This window comes from Poecile atricapillus, chromosome 1, assembly GCF_030490865.1.
Source record: "Poecile atricapillus isolate bPoeAtr1 chromosome 1, bPoeAtr1.hap1, whole genome shotgun sequence".
Classification (NCBI taxonomy): Eukaryota; Metazoa; Chordata; class Aves; order Passeriformes; family Paridae; genus Poecile; species Poecile atricapillus.
In genome coordinates, this window is record NC_081249.1 from 86,861,621 (window position 1) to 86,876,637 (window position 15,017).

The 15,017-nt window shown below is 38.7% G+C and overlaps 1 protein-coding gene across 3 annotated transcripts in view; it reads right to left on the reverse strand.

Annotated features, from left to right (window-relative positions):
• The window catches only part of RIMKLB (ribosomal modification protein rimK like family member B), a 40,554-nt gene that overhangs the window by 13,212 nt on the left and 12,325 nt on the right, over nucleotides 1–15,017 (reverse strand). The gene's annotated exons all lie outside the window — the stretch shown is intronic.

Consider the following 15,017-nt stretch of genomic DNA (forward strand, 5'->3'; position numbering starts at 1 on the left):
GTTATTTCGACCCAAAAGGTAGAAGTCATCACATGAACCTGTGAATACCACAGAAAACAGACACAGCATTAAACTGTACTAAAGACAGAAGAAAGAGGCAGAGATGACTACTGCTGTTACCTGTGAGATCAGAAGATATAAGTCTACACCCTTATGAAGCTGCTGAGGCAGTAACCTACAGCATGGCAGAGCCTATTCGCATAGTAAGACACTCGGGATGACAGCTGTCTCTCAGAAACCTGATTTAAAGCAATTTTAGGGAGGACAAACATGCCCTGGGAAAGAAAACACAATGATGGCATTTTGGATGGCTAAAAAGGATCAAGATTTCAAGTAACTGTGTGACTTCTGAACATTTTAATTCACATCCAAGCAGTATTTTAAATTGCTAACATTTTTGAAACTCATTATATTCCTTTTGTAGCCTACACAAATCCCTTTCAATCTCTACAAGAATCATTCATCAGCAGATTAGTAACTACTGTAAAGCAGTATCTCATGTCCAGTTTGCATGTTACAAACAATTGTACTTTTAGCTGAAACAATGCAAATGTGTTCACAGAGAGAACGTAGTTTCCGAAGGTAAATCTAAGAACTTGAAGATTGCAAGGACATCAAAAATAATTTCAGATGCTTTATATATCTTGATTTAGCAAACATCAGGCACTTTTAACAAAAGATTAAACTTTAGTAATAGTAAATAAATTTATAAAAGACCAAGCTTTTCACTGTGCCTGGAGACAGCTGGTACACTGCCTTGCTACCCATGAATGCTCACGACCTTTCAAATCCATTTCTGACCAAACAGATTAAAAGAGCAGGAATGATGCACAAAATGCGGGTTTGCCAAAGCTCCCTATGCAGTGCTTCCATGAATGCAGCAACATAAAACATTCTAGTCACTTCTTTCAAACTGACTTCCAAACGTATAATTTCACAGAATTTGTCTGAGAATTGTGTGGCTATGAGAAGTGCCCAAATGTGACAACAAAGTTAATTATTCCATGTACAACATGGGTAACTATGCAAAGAATCCTCACTGTATGGCCTCAGCTGCCACAGGCTGCCATTTTAACTTCAGTGATTACTTCTGTCTTTAGCAAAACCCCCAGTAAACACCAGCTTTCTTAAATATGGAAGTAAAACGAAGCAGGAAAAAAAATGTTTCAGTATTCAGACAGCTACAGTATGTGGAGTACTTCTTCTAACAGGCATACCAGCATATAAGTGGATTAATGGTTGGTCATCATGCATGCTGCATTACAAAAAACAAAATCTGAAGAATGTCACTAGCACAAAACATATACCAACTCCCACTACATTCCCAACAGGAGCTAGCAAGGTCTGGGAACTTCCAGATACATTACCCAGATTTTTCCTCAGAGATCTGTATGCTACCCTGAAAATCTCCAGCTCTCAGAACTTTGTTACACAAATTTATTCATCCACCCATCCATGGAGTTGCTAACGTTTCCCAAATGAACAATCACTCAGCAAGCAGGCTATAATGAATTCAACTCAGTCAGCTGGGAGAAACAGGCAAGCCTTCTATCACACAAACCTTTCCTCCTATTTTGATGATATTACGTCCTGTTACTTGCTCTTCACAATTCATCAGTTGTTCTCACAGACATCACTGGATTTTTCTACAAGCCTGGACTCACCCCTGCCCTCAAATCAGTGCATTCCTATTTCTGGTTCATTTGTCCTCCCAATATCTGTCACCCACAAGACACTGCATAATATTTGCATTAAATCATTATAAAGTGTTTAATAATTACTTACAGTTTACTTGCAGGGAATTAAATGTGTTTCACCCTAATTGCAATATTAAAGCAAGCTTAAAGCTCAGAAGGGAGATATCCCAAACTTTAATAGCAGATTACTGCGATAACAAGTTACACATTTCCTCACTAAACTCAACCACAACTAAATCTCTAAAATTTTCAAAACTCAGAATACTTCAAACATACATTCTGCCAAGACTGTGTCAGAATTTAGGAATAATTAACAGAAGTAGAATTAACATTAATGAAATACTACTCTATACCTCAAAAGCCTACTGCTATATTGATTTAACTTTATATATCTATGTTATAACCTAACTATAAACAATATAAAATTCCCAGAAATTGGGTGATAAACATTTTATTTTTCCAAATTTTTTCAACTCTTGTTTGAAAAACATAACTTCATTGAAATATATAAGTCTTTTGGTGCAATTGGCAATTCCTGGGGTTTTTGCCAAAGAAAGAGGCAGTCACTGAAGTTAAATTCCTCTTCTGAGAAGTGGCTGCTTGTGGCAGCTGTATGCTAGATAAAACTAGATCACTTTTTAAATGCAATTTTATTTGAACCAGAACTTAACCTCTGAAAGGCAGCTAAGCACTGAAATTTCAGAGAACCACCAGTTTATTAACACCAAACTGAACTTCCCCTTTGAAGTCTCACAGGAATTTTCTCTATATCACTTATCACCGGACAGACACAGTTTATTAGTCTGAACATTAAGTTGTCACAATTCCTCCAAAATTTCACTCCAATGTAAAAGCCTCTTTGGTATCTAGTATTACCAAGCTATTTTTTACCCTAGTATCCACAGAAACAGATTTCTACAATAGTTCCATGCTGGGTGTTTTAAGTTTATATTCTCTCCCTTCCTCTCCTGCTCACTATTTTGCAAACCAAATTAACAAGTGCTAACATTCAACACTATGTGTTCAATATGACCTGACCTTCCTTCTCTACAAAAACTTAACCAGAAAGGCCTTCCCATCAAGATACACTTCCATAGCTCAGCAGTGCCAAGGAAATCACACTGAGCAGAAACAAAACTGATCTCTCTAGAACAGTACTATGCCACTGTATTCTGAAAAAAAAAAAAGCATTTTGGAAACCAGGAGCTGTATATTTAGCAAGGTCTTATGATGAAACCTTTACCTAAACCCACTGCTCAGCACAGACCACACTTCAAAAGGAGACATCTGTTTATAATCCAGACATGATATTTTAGTTTATATGTAGTTTAGGTGGAGCCTCTTGTATTTCATTAGGATTTTTGTACAATAGTTCCACAAGGTGATCTCAGGACATTCCTGGGCCAATTAAGCATAACTGACGATGTTTCAAAAGTCTAAAGCATCCTCAACTGGGAGAACACCCACTTGTGGCAGGTATCTGTCCTGTATCATCTATCCAGAGCCTACCAACACTGAGAGCCTTAGAAATAACAAGTTCTGGAATCCCCTCCCCAACTCAAATGCAGAAAGTTATAAACACTAAACAATCTCATCCTAATTCAGTGTTTCAGAACAAGAACAGAATCATAAAATCATTAAGGCTGTAAAGAACATCTAAAATCAAGTCCAACCATTAACCTAAAATTGCTAAATGTATGTAAACTACATATTTTGCATACAAATTTTGCATATATATTTGTTTACGCATATTGCTAAATATATGTGAGCCTTACTGTAAACTAACTCCACTCTTAACACTCAATCATTCCTTCCCATGTTTTACATGTGCTGTTTCTGCTCATTCTGAATATCAGGTGAAGGAAAAAAGTTAAGGACACATCTGAAAAATAAAAGGGTGATTGGAAAGGTCTTTCCAAAAGCAGAGAGAAATCCCAAGGAAGATTTCAAGCAACCCATAATATGGTCTCCTTCCATCTGAGATGAAGCTAATTTTTTTTCCTGTAATATCAAAACATACTAAAAACATTTAAAATGCCTAACATAATGCACCTCATCTCTCTGCTACCAAACAATACCTTCTTACACCAGGAGATGTAAGAAGGTATTATTTACTAAAGCAAAGTGCTGAAGCAAAGTGGAGAAGCATCCAACACAAGTTTTCAATTTGTAATGAAGACACAGATCCTTCATATCTGTCTTCCATAACAGAAAAGATACCTAGAATGCCTACACTCTCAGAAACTTTTAATAAATTCTATCCAACTTCCTCTCTTTTCCAATTTTTCCTAAACATATTTAGCCAAGCCTGAATTCTGAAGACTGGAAAGATTTCCCCTCAATTTATTGTTTTGACCTGTCACTGCACTCTAATGCCTTCCTAGTCAAAACTGCATTAAATTTATGAACTGGAAGCACTGATTTTGGAAACAACTGCATTCTTCTTAAAAGAAGGAATTTAGCTGTGGTATTTTTGGGAAAAAAATTGCAATAAAACTGTCTCTAAAGCTTGCAGATATAATATCAATTCTGATCAACTGAGAGAGTCTGTGGTTTTATGGGGGTTTTTTAATGTGTGAGAGGAAAAACTTTTACTTAGACATATAGTATAAAACAGTTTCAAGTGTCATGAGTACAGTGTTTTCCTACACAAACACCTTCAGTCCCCTAAAAGTCATTCTAGAGCAAAAGCTATAACCCAAAATTTCTTAGTTTTGACAGACATTAACATAAAACCATACACAAACCAAAAGTAGAGAAGGAAGAATTCCATTTTTCCCGCACCTCTGTAAGCAAGCTCGCTGAGCTTGTCTCCTCTTTCTGGTTTTAGAGGGTTAAAACTACACTGCAGTAGCTGTACACATGCTCCATGCCCATAATGTAGTGAAAATACAGATATAACACCACAGTATTATTTTGCATGTGATCTGGATGCAGAAGCTTCCACCTAGTCACAAAAACATGTTAACTAATTAAGATACTTAATATGCTCCCTAATTAATACACTCCATACAATCTATAACTTTCTTCTTGAAAGAAAATGTTCCTCATTATTACACAGTCCTTCCAACCAGTCCACTCAAATAAAAACATCATGCAGTGGTAGTACTGTACTCACAGACACCCCACTGTCAGCTTGTTTTGACCTTTGAAGGCAACACATTTAAGAGATCAGCCAATTTACCACTAATCTCTAGACTGTAAGGGTAATTCTGTGCCTGCCAATCCCTACAAGCTGGTAAGTATCTTTATAAACATTTCATTTACACTACAAGTTCTAAAGCTCTCTTGTCTTTTCTGAAATAATCACCCGTCCAATTTACAAAGAAATAAAAATCATTAAGGGGCTATACTTCTCATCACAAACAAGTCAATGGCAGAGGAGAGAAACAACCATTTCAGGTATGATAAATCTCCTTAATTCATTTATATCTTCCACAGATTATTTGAAGAATTGCCTTTAAATATTAGCAGATTACATTTTTCTTCAAGTTCCTCCATTTTACAGGAACACAGTCACGGAATTTCATTACCAAATGCCACTCTTGATCTGTTCTAAGTTACCAAATTGCAATTTACATTCATTCCTAGACTCTGACAACTTTAAAAGATTAAAAACTCTGAAAGGAAAAGGTTTAACAGCACACTATGAACCTTGGAAGACCTAAGCAAGAAAGGGGAAGAAATGAGCACCTCTTTATAAATTCCTATGTTGGAGAAAGCACTCACATAAGGTTGTGGTTCTAAGACAATTTTGACTTAAATCCTGTTGCTGCCAACAGTTTTACTCTCCAGCTCCACGCAATCCTACAGTGGCATGCAGTACCACCCACTCCCCATCACTCATACACAGACCCACTGGTGAGCTGGTACACCAGCAGGAAACTCTTCTGTTCTTTTGTGGAATTCAATTTCTGCAGGTGTTGCAAGCTGAACAAGCTCATTGCAGGATCTGATGAATCCAGGTGTCAGCTGCAACAGAGAAACCTGGATTACAGCAAGGATCTGAACAGTTTAAATTGTCAAGACAGTGCTGTTTTGAGACTAGAATTCTCTATAGTGAGGTAGGTATTCTTCTTTCTGGACTTACAACTCGATGGTCACTATGCTAGCCCAGCCTCCAACTCTGTAAAAACAAACCACACTGATTTCTGTTTCTCCAACTCCTGTCCTCCTGACCTATGCAGGTAATACATTCTCCAGTGGCTTCCACTCTCTCAGATTAAGAAAAATTTGCATCAAAACTGCTACAAAGACCGAGCTGCCAGAGTTGTTAGAGCAGTAAGACATGCAGTTTACATGTACAGTATCCTCAAAGCATCCACAAAGGGCATGCACTTTCAGAATCCTGCCTCACTTTAGCTCCAAGAATATAAGGAGGAGTGCACAAAGAACCATTTCAGTCTTAGGCCACAACGATCCTGGGAAGACTGACAGAAAAACAAAAGGAAGCAGAATATGAACATGCACATCCCAAAAATCTCCAGTCAATACCAAGTTCTTTCTACCTTTCTACCTGCACTTACACCACAACCTCAACTCATGTCTCCTCAATTGGCAGCTGGATAGTTTGCATGCCTGAGGTACTGTGTTGAATGGATAAAGGCTCCTTTAGAAGGACAGGTTGGGAATATAAGAAGGGATTGTGCCCTACACAAAGGAGCAGATCACATGCATGCAGCTCTGCTCTGGAGTGCACAGAGCTAGACAAGAGCCCAGCAACTGATACAGCATGCTAACACCTTGAGACCATAAATCTAACCACCCACTCTATGAGGGTGGTCTAACTTTGTGACAGACTACCCTGAAAGTCTGTGAAAGCTTCATCCTTGGAGATATTCAAAACCTGACTTCACACACCACAAGCAACCTGACCTAACTTCAGAGCTGGCTCCAGCTTTCAAGTTGGCTGCTGTGACTAGAGGCTGGTCCAGATGGCTTTTAAATGCCCCTTTCAAACTCAATTATCCCTATGATTCTCTGGGGCCTTCCCCTGCAGTATGCCTCTTAAGTTACTTATTGTTATGCCCAGCTGTAACAGGAGGATACTTGCTCCACAATGCCATGCTTCACATCTCAAACTAGATCTGTGGGTTCACTGGGCAACATCCTGTCCTCCTTTCACATTATCAAGATCATCTGACAAATTCTTACAGTCATTAAAAAATTAGAGATCAAGCTCTTCCTGCTGGAAGCGGAAAGTGCTTTTATAGGTTTGACAGTTGCAGGGCAGAGATAGGAGCCAAGGCCTGATTCTCTGACCACAAGGAAACCTGGGAAGAGATCAAAGAAGAAATTTAATATATGGTAAAGGCAAATCCTGTGTGGAAAGCAAAGTAACAAAGTGGGGAAAGAAGTTGTTAGCTTTTATTGTTAAGCTCTAAATAAACAACTGAAAATGGGCCTCGCACACCATCATTTCACTTTTCTGGTGGAAGCAGTCAATCAACAACATAGACCTACACAGAAAGATGCATTTATTTTATTATTTCATTAGAAAATGATCAAGGACACAAAGGGCAATCCCCTTTAGGTCCTGACTTGAGTTTGAATCTAGTTTTGTAGAAAAGGATTTTTAAGATATACTTACTAAAGCTCTGTCTCACTGGGAATAAGCAGAGATGGACTGCCCTCCAGACAAAAGAGAGTGAAACGTTTACTCTGAGTCTACAGGATATTCCCAAATGTTGTCTGAGTCAAGGGAACAAGGACACATAGTAACACTAGCAAGAGAACCTGGAATGGCCTCTTCTGTTATTAACAACCTTCATTCCAAAAAAAGGCATCACATAGGAAAGAAAGCTGCCCCACAGCACAGACAGGCAAGATTTGCATGGCTCTGCTTTCTAGAACAGTGTGGCTGGTGCAGGGAACCTGAAGCTCACAAAAAATAATTTCATGATCATAACAACCAGCTGCCTCTGTCATGGCAGGTTCAGCCAGGCTCACTAGTACTCCCTTCCTACTTCATGCTAAGGAAAATCCCAACTCAAAGAAGGGCATGCTGCCTGACCACAGAACTAAGAATGTAGCTCACCCTGTGAGGCTGTTCCTCATCCAGGAACAGAAGGCCCAACACTTTATGTTGATATCCAAAAGTAATATATTACTTTTTTATATATATGAAGATACCCTTAACCAAGAAAATCAGCTTGTAAGGCACCTCATAAAATATGAAATATAAATACTGAAAGCAGTGCTGCCAAAAGAACGCAAACTGAATTCCAAGAATGGAATAAGCCGATTTCCAAAGTAGCTGAGTACAATAACAATGGGGACATGCCAATTTACATATTCATGAAACAAGTATGAGGGAGAACAAGGTACAAGTAACCAACCCCCCCCAGCTACTTAGGTAAAATTCCTCAGTCTCACTGACAGAATACATATTATCTTCAATGTAATTTTATCCATGGACTGTTATTCAAATAGAAGAGTATTAGGTCACCCAAATAATTAGTTATCATTCCAGCACTCCTGGTTTCCCCTACATCTACATTTTTCAAAACCTGGATAGTAAACAGTGTTGATGCATCCAGCACAGTCCCTATGTGCACATACTTTATTTACAAAGAATGTGGACATTCAATATTACATTCAAAAGCTACATTAAGAGAAAACTATTGCAGCCACAAAGTCAAGCACATAAAGGCTAGAAAAGGTCACAACTAAGGATGTCCATAGCACTGATCTAGTACCCCACATACATACTGTCTTCAATTACACAAACAAACATTCTTTTTCTCCATAGCAGATACCTAATGTGCACAGAAGGTACAGCACCCATTTAACAAGCAGCGACTGAGGACTGTATTTTCTTTTACATTGTTTAGTGTGTAATCCATGGACTGGTATACTGAAATCCTTGCTTAAAACACACCACTATTAATTTCTTCTTGAGTTTCTTGTATTGTGCTTATCACAGTAATATCTAAGTCCTTCACAATCATAATTAACTTTGTTAACACCACCAGTGCGTTCACCATCAGTGAATATTCTACTGATCTTCCATATGGGAGAGGGAAACTCAGAGATAAGTGTTGACAGAGGAATTCTAGATGCCACATTTGGGAGACCATGATTTCTCAGTTGTTCATGCTGTTCTGATTTACTTCATTTGTGGATCTAAGTACTCAGCTCTTTCACAAAGCTGATCCTAGCATCCAAAGTCTGAGCACTCAGAAAATGCAGAAACATGCAATTAAAGGCAATTTCTGAGCAGCTCAATTTAAATCACCAGACTAACATCTTTCTTCCAGCAATGCTCTGCTTCAATTGTCACAAATTTTTGTAATCACAAAAAAGGCATCCTACAAATTGTCCTCTCCACCATACTGCAAGTTACATTTGCAGAGCAGAACACCATGTACTTTAAGGAGGCTGACAAAAGAGTAGCAAGTAATTAAGTAATTTAAAATGTGGTAGCTGAAAACAAATACACAACAAAGACGACAAAATTCCAAATCAAATTTTGCCAATTTCTAGGTTTTGGTCATTTGCTGCTGCTAGTCATAATAGAATTTTATCTTCATACTTTCAGATAACCAAAAGCAAACTTCATCCTTTGGCACCTAAGTAACACCTGACATGGTGGAATAGCACATGAGGGTGAGACCAGCTTGCTTTGCCCCAAATTCTCACTCCCCACTCACCCCTGCATAGCATAGCACCCTCAGACATTCCAGTTAATTTTCAAACCACTGATTTCTCCTACTGTCATGTAGTTTCTTTGCCTGCAATTTTGAATACTACTGTAATTTGTCACTTGCCTGCCTTGCCTTCAAACTTGTTTCCCATTGGAGTCTCCTTGTTCAGTTTGCAAATTCCAACACAAAACCCATGCTCCCACCAGTTGCAATCTCCAACTTCCTTCATGAGGAAAGCAACTCCTTACTGATTGAGCAAGAGTTTCTCTGCAATCACTTCCTGTTACCATTTCTTGTTCCAGCATGTTGGCAAAGTACACTTCACACCAGATTTTTCTTCACTGGCACCTCAGTCCCCAATGCCAAACCAATTTCAATCATCTTGTCTCCACTGTATTTGAGTGGACCATTCATTGTGTCAGAGAGAAGAGGCATAACCAATATGAAAGAAGATCTCTACTTTAAATTGTGTGCTCAGACCAAACTATCTCCCATCCCACAGCAGACAGAAGGCCACAACACCAGAGGTCCTTTCTTCTGCATAATACACAGCTATGTTTCAAATGTTTTAGCTCTGAAGCTTAAATAAGTCTCTAAGATACTTAACAGATTGGGGGTTTTTTAATTGTAATAATTCAGGACAAATTTATGTCTACTTTGACTAGCAAAAGCCACTTGAGTCAAATTGAGTTCCCGTTCCAAGCTTGTCCTTCCCAAAATATCTTCACAGATTTGGGGATAAACATTCTTTTTTCCTTGAAGTGTCCTCCTTCCACTGCATGACTCGGCAAAAAATTCACAAACTCCCTCAAAGAGACATTTAAGACTTAAGAGTCTGATGCATATTAATAAGGACAAATTCTAAGCAATAAAAAACAGATGCAAAGGTTTAGCCCACTGTAATGTTAAGATGGGTGATGTGAGACCCATCTGCAATGTCAAAAAAAACCCTCATTCAATGTTTTGTCAGATATAAATACATCACTTAAAACAGAATCAGTACTAAAACTCAAAATTTCCTTGCCCAATCTAAGCAAAGTAGCAATTTTGTACCAGTGTCACCTGTCTGGCCAACAGATGAAACCATGTTTTTATTTTGTTTCATACATAAGACAGAAAGCAAAACAATATGCTCTTCTACTCTTCTACTGGAAAGCAAGGAAGAAGGCATTATAAATTAGGACACATAATCTATTTACCATCCTGAGTGTCTCAAATTATACTTTTAAATAAATCCTGACTTTACCAGAAAGTAAGCATAATGTCAGGACATCAGCAATTTCAGCAGTTAGGTCAACCATTCAGATGTCAAAGCAAGTAACTTTTATTGGTGGTGGGGAAACCAAAATAATCTATTGAATGTGCATAACAAGAAATTTGGAAGCAGCAGCTTCACTTTTCATACTAGGTTCACAAAGCAATTCTGGCACTTTTCACAGTAAGCCAAATTGGTGGTGAAGATACCCTTTTACCTCATCACTCAAGGGCAGTTACTTGGATATGGAACCCAAACACTGACAAAGTCATCACACCAGAGTCATCCTAAGCTGGTCTCTCTCCGTATCACATCACTCTGTGTTACATAAAGCCTGCATCTAGCACATCAAAGATAAAAATATTCCATCTCTAAGGTCAGGGCATGAAACTGGGAAGAATTATAATTGTACTTACTACTTCAAGCAAAGACAGATGCTAAACAAGTCTAACACCGATATAAATGCCACAAACTTCAGATTCTATGTACTCACAGCTCTTTTCTCCATGTAATGGACCAGTAAACTCATGGACAGGCTCAGAAGAGATAAGCAAATGTGATGTGCCTGTGAAGCTCTGGGAAAATATGGGAAGTGACTGACCACAGCTGTGGCTAAGAAAGTTGACCTAATCATATGATGACTAGAGGAGTGGAACACCCCATCCATAAGGAAAGGCTGAGAGAATTGGGAATGTTCAGCCCAGAGAAGACTTTAGGCGACCTAATTGCAGCCTTCTAGTACCTGAGACTACAAGAAAGATGGTGAGTATTTACAAGGCAAGTAGTGACAGGACAAGGGAGAATGGCTTTGAACTGAAAGAGGATAGGTTTACTTTAGATAGTAAGAGGAAATTCTTGACTATGAGGTGCTGAAGCACTGGCACAGGTTGCCCAGAGAATTTGTGGCTGCCCCATCCCTGGAAGTGTTTAAGGCCAGGTTGGACAGGGCTTTGAGCAGCCTGGTCTAACAGAAGGTATCCCTGACCATAACAGGGAAGGTGAAACAAGATGATCTTTAAGGTCCCTTCCAACTCAAACCATTATATGACAAAAGAGACCAAAAGGTGGCTTTTAAGATCAAGGTTTGTAACAGTTAGGAGATTGACTCTCAGCTGAGTGAATCAATTGCATGTGTAAAGGAGAGGAGCAAGAGCCTGAATGTCCTCCCAAGGTAACTAAACCGGCATGTGGGGACTGTATCCAGGGCTCCGCCCAACCTAGAGGATAAAATCAGAATGATTAGCCAAAAGACTTTTGAAGAGAGCAACGGGATTGAGTTGACTTAAACCTCTTTATGCTTTCCCAGGGACTGGGAATGCCCAGTGTTGTGATGGTAAGCATATCAAAGGGACTTGTAATGAGAATCACCTTCGCATTGTGCTCCAACAGCTCTATCTATGCTCTATTTCTAAACTGCTTGTCAAACAATTCATAGCTGTGTATTTTTAACAGCTAAAGAGAACACTTACATAGCTTTTTACAAAAGACTTCTTGTGTCCTTGAAAAAACTTAAATTAAAAGGAAATCATCCCCCTCAAAGCACCCTAGCATTGTACCAAAACAAGGCAACTGACACAACACCTAGAGGATACTTTCAAATCAAGTTCTTAGAACTCAAGGGAAATATTTATTGATCTTCTGACTGCTGTGTTTCCCTACAAGATCTAATTATTCTCTAGACAGAAACTGCCTTGATAGCATGGATTTTGAGCATATTATTTCATGGGTGTTACATTACAACTATTATGGTGAACAAAATCTTTTACCCTAATAACTGTGTCAGTTCAGTCCAACCTCCTTCTCAGCTAAAAAATCAAGAGCATTGGCACACCTAGTCTTTTTACTTCACACCTTGACAAAATGGATCAAATCACTACTGTGTCTCTTCCAATATCTGTTCTTCCATGCTTTACTCACAGATGTGTCAAGATGAGTAACAAGCACAGCAAGACAGCCCCCAGCTCAATACCTGCCCTATATTGAAGTACAGAGCAAGAAAACCTTTCTGTATAATAAGAAAGGTTCCCTACAACTTAACACCATTAATTAGTGTAATTGGAGCAGGGGTTCTCTGACCACCTAAGCAGAATACCTCTGCTGTCAGGTATTCTGCTCAAGTTGTTAGAACATATGTAACATAGTCTGCTTCAACTTGCTTAACTTTTGACAAATAAAAAGGTATTTTATCAGTTTTAATCCTAAAATGGACTAGACCTTTAAAGAGATGGAAATCACGTAAGCTCTACCTTTCAAAGAGCAAACATTATAAGGACACCATTACAGATTTTTGTGACATTGTAAATGTTAATTCTTCACTATATAAGGAAATACAAAATAATTGACTGTTTCAGTAGTGACTTTCTTTTTGTTGTTCAGCTCTTCGTTCCACTCTTTCTATGCAGTAACGGGTAGATATAAAAGGAAACTGTAATTCTTAAAACCAGTATTTCACCACAATTTACACATAAGCATTTATAAAAGCAAGAAAACGCGATTTGTCCATGGACACTGATACTCCTAGAAGTCCATATCAATCTAAACACAGGTCTGCACACTGGAAGATCATCTCAATACTGCTCAAAGTTCAGCAGTACCAATCTCTCCCATATTCACAATCACTGAGAATCAACTGCCCATCATTCACAAATGGACAACCACCAGACTTGAGAAAATGTGGACAAAGTCAAAGCTACTGTCACTGCTTAAAGACCAGGTGATATAGTACTTCTCTGATGACAAATCCAGGAAAGCAAGCACAGCCGTCAGTTCCATAAGATTAAGTTTTTCACATCAATACTTGTGCTATCTTCTAATCTCTCCCACTCCAACACAAAGTTTGCCCTTCTGATTTGAGTTCTGAAGAACTGTTTGTGCAGCCATGCTCTTCCCTGACTCGGAGGACCGATGAAGTCTAAAAAAAACACCTGCCACCAAGAACAGACTGGTTTGAAACTACATCAGTATGCAGACCCAGTTCACAACACAACTGCTCAGACAAATGTGCCAGAAAAACTTGCTTAGGTGACACAGCACTGGAACAGGGATTGTTGGAAAAGTGACACAGAAACCCCCAGCCAGTTAAAGACTGTCTTGTGAAATGTTAGGCTAATTTTCATTTCTTGACTAGGATGCGTGGAAACACTTCTTTCATCTTGCTTTTGTCCCTTTTTACATTGTTTATCATCCAGATGGCCACTCCTGAGAATTCTTACAACAATTAAAAATCTGGCAATGCTTTCTGGCATTTTCAGATATGATGACATGCACGTATGTTCAAGATGATGTGCCCTACAAGTCTGATTTTCCTGGCTGGCTGTTCTAGAACACATGCAAATGAAAAACTTCAGACCTTAACACAGCCCTCTGAAATTAACATAATAAAGTATTTCCATGTAGGAACATTCCCACCCCTCCACCTTGAAAGGCTGCTTTGGACTGAGCCCATATCTACCACTGGTGACATACTGAAGTAACAGAACAATTTTGAGAAGTTCAAATTCACTGTTAGCCTTTGTTATTTTAGCATCAGTTTAAGATGACAATCATTCACATAAGAATAGAAATCCCTGACAGGAAGGAAGAAAACTGCAAGAACACCCAGGATGGTTACAGAGTACAAATCCTTTCTTTCTATATGTATTGTAAGAAAGTTGTCTTTGGTGTCATAGTTCTGAAGAAAACTGAACCAATTATTCTTAACATACGTGGCAGCTGTTGAAAGGCACTGTTCTTAATATATGGTAATAAATGTTAAGTCTTTTCTATTAGAGATGTGTTTGTCTTGGGTATCTAATACTGGGGTCTCACATATTAGATTGACCCACCTCTAAATACAGCAACTATTCCAAAATCTCCTCTATATAGTCCACAGCTGCCTAACAGTAATGCTTATGGCTTTAACAGCAATCAGACTGGAATTGATCAATTTCCACAGTGAAAGAACATCAGAAACAGTTTCAAATTATTCTGAGCCCAACACTTTTCCACAGCACAAAATCCACATCTAACCACCTTCCCGTCCTTTGCACACAATGCAGTTCCTTCTCCCACTCTCACTTGAGTCACAAACCAATTTCCCAACTCTGGAGATGAAGTAAGGGCTGCTCTGGCTGTAGTTAACAGCAGGAAACAGACCAACTCTGCAGTGCTCAAAAAGGCAGCTTGCCAAGGCTGCTTATCTCTGTTCCATCACTCCCAAATGCACGGCTGCATGTTGCAGGAAGAGCTCTTACATTAAGGTGCCCTGTTGAACTAACAGGTACCAGGGGACTACTGAAACAGCCAGAAGGAAGAGGAGGTGACTATGTTCCCTGTTGTATGAAAGAAGACAGTCTTTATGTGACCTACAAAAATATTAAGAGTTTTGATATTTTGATATGGAAACCATTTCATATATGTAAAAGCTCTCTCTTACCATGG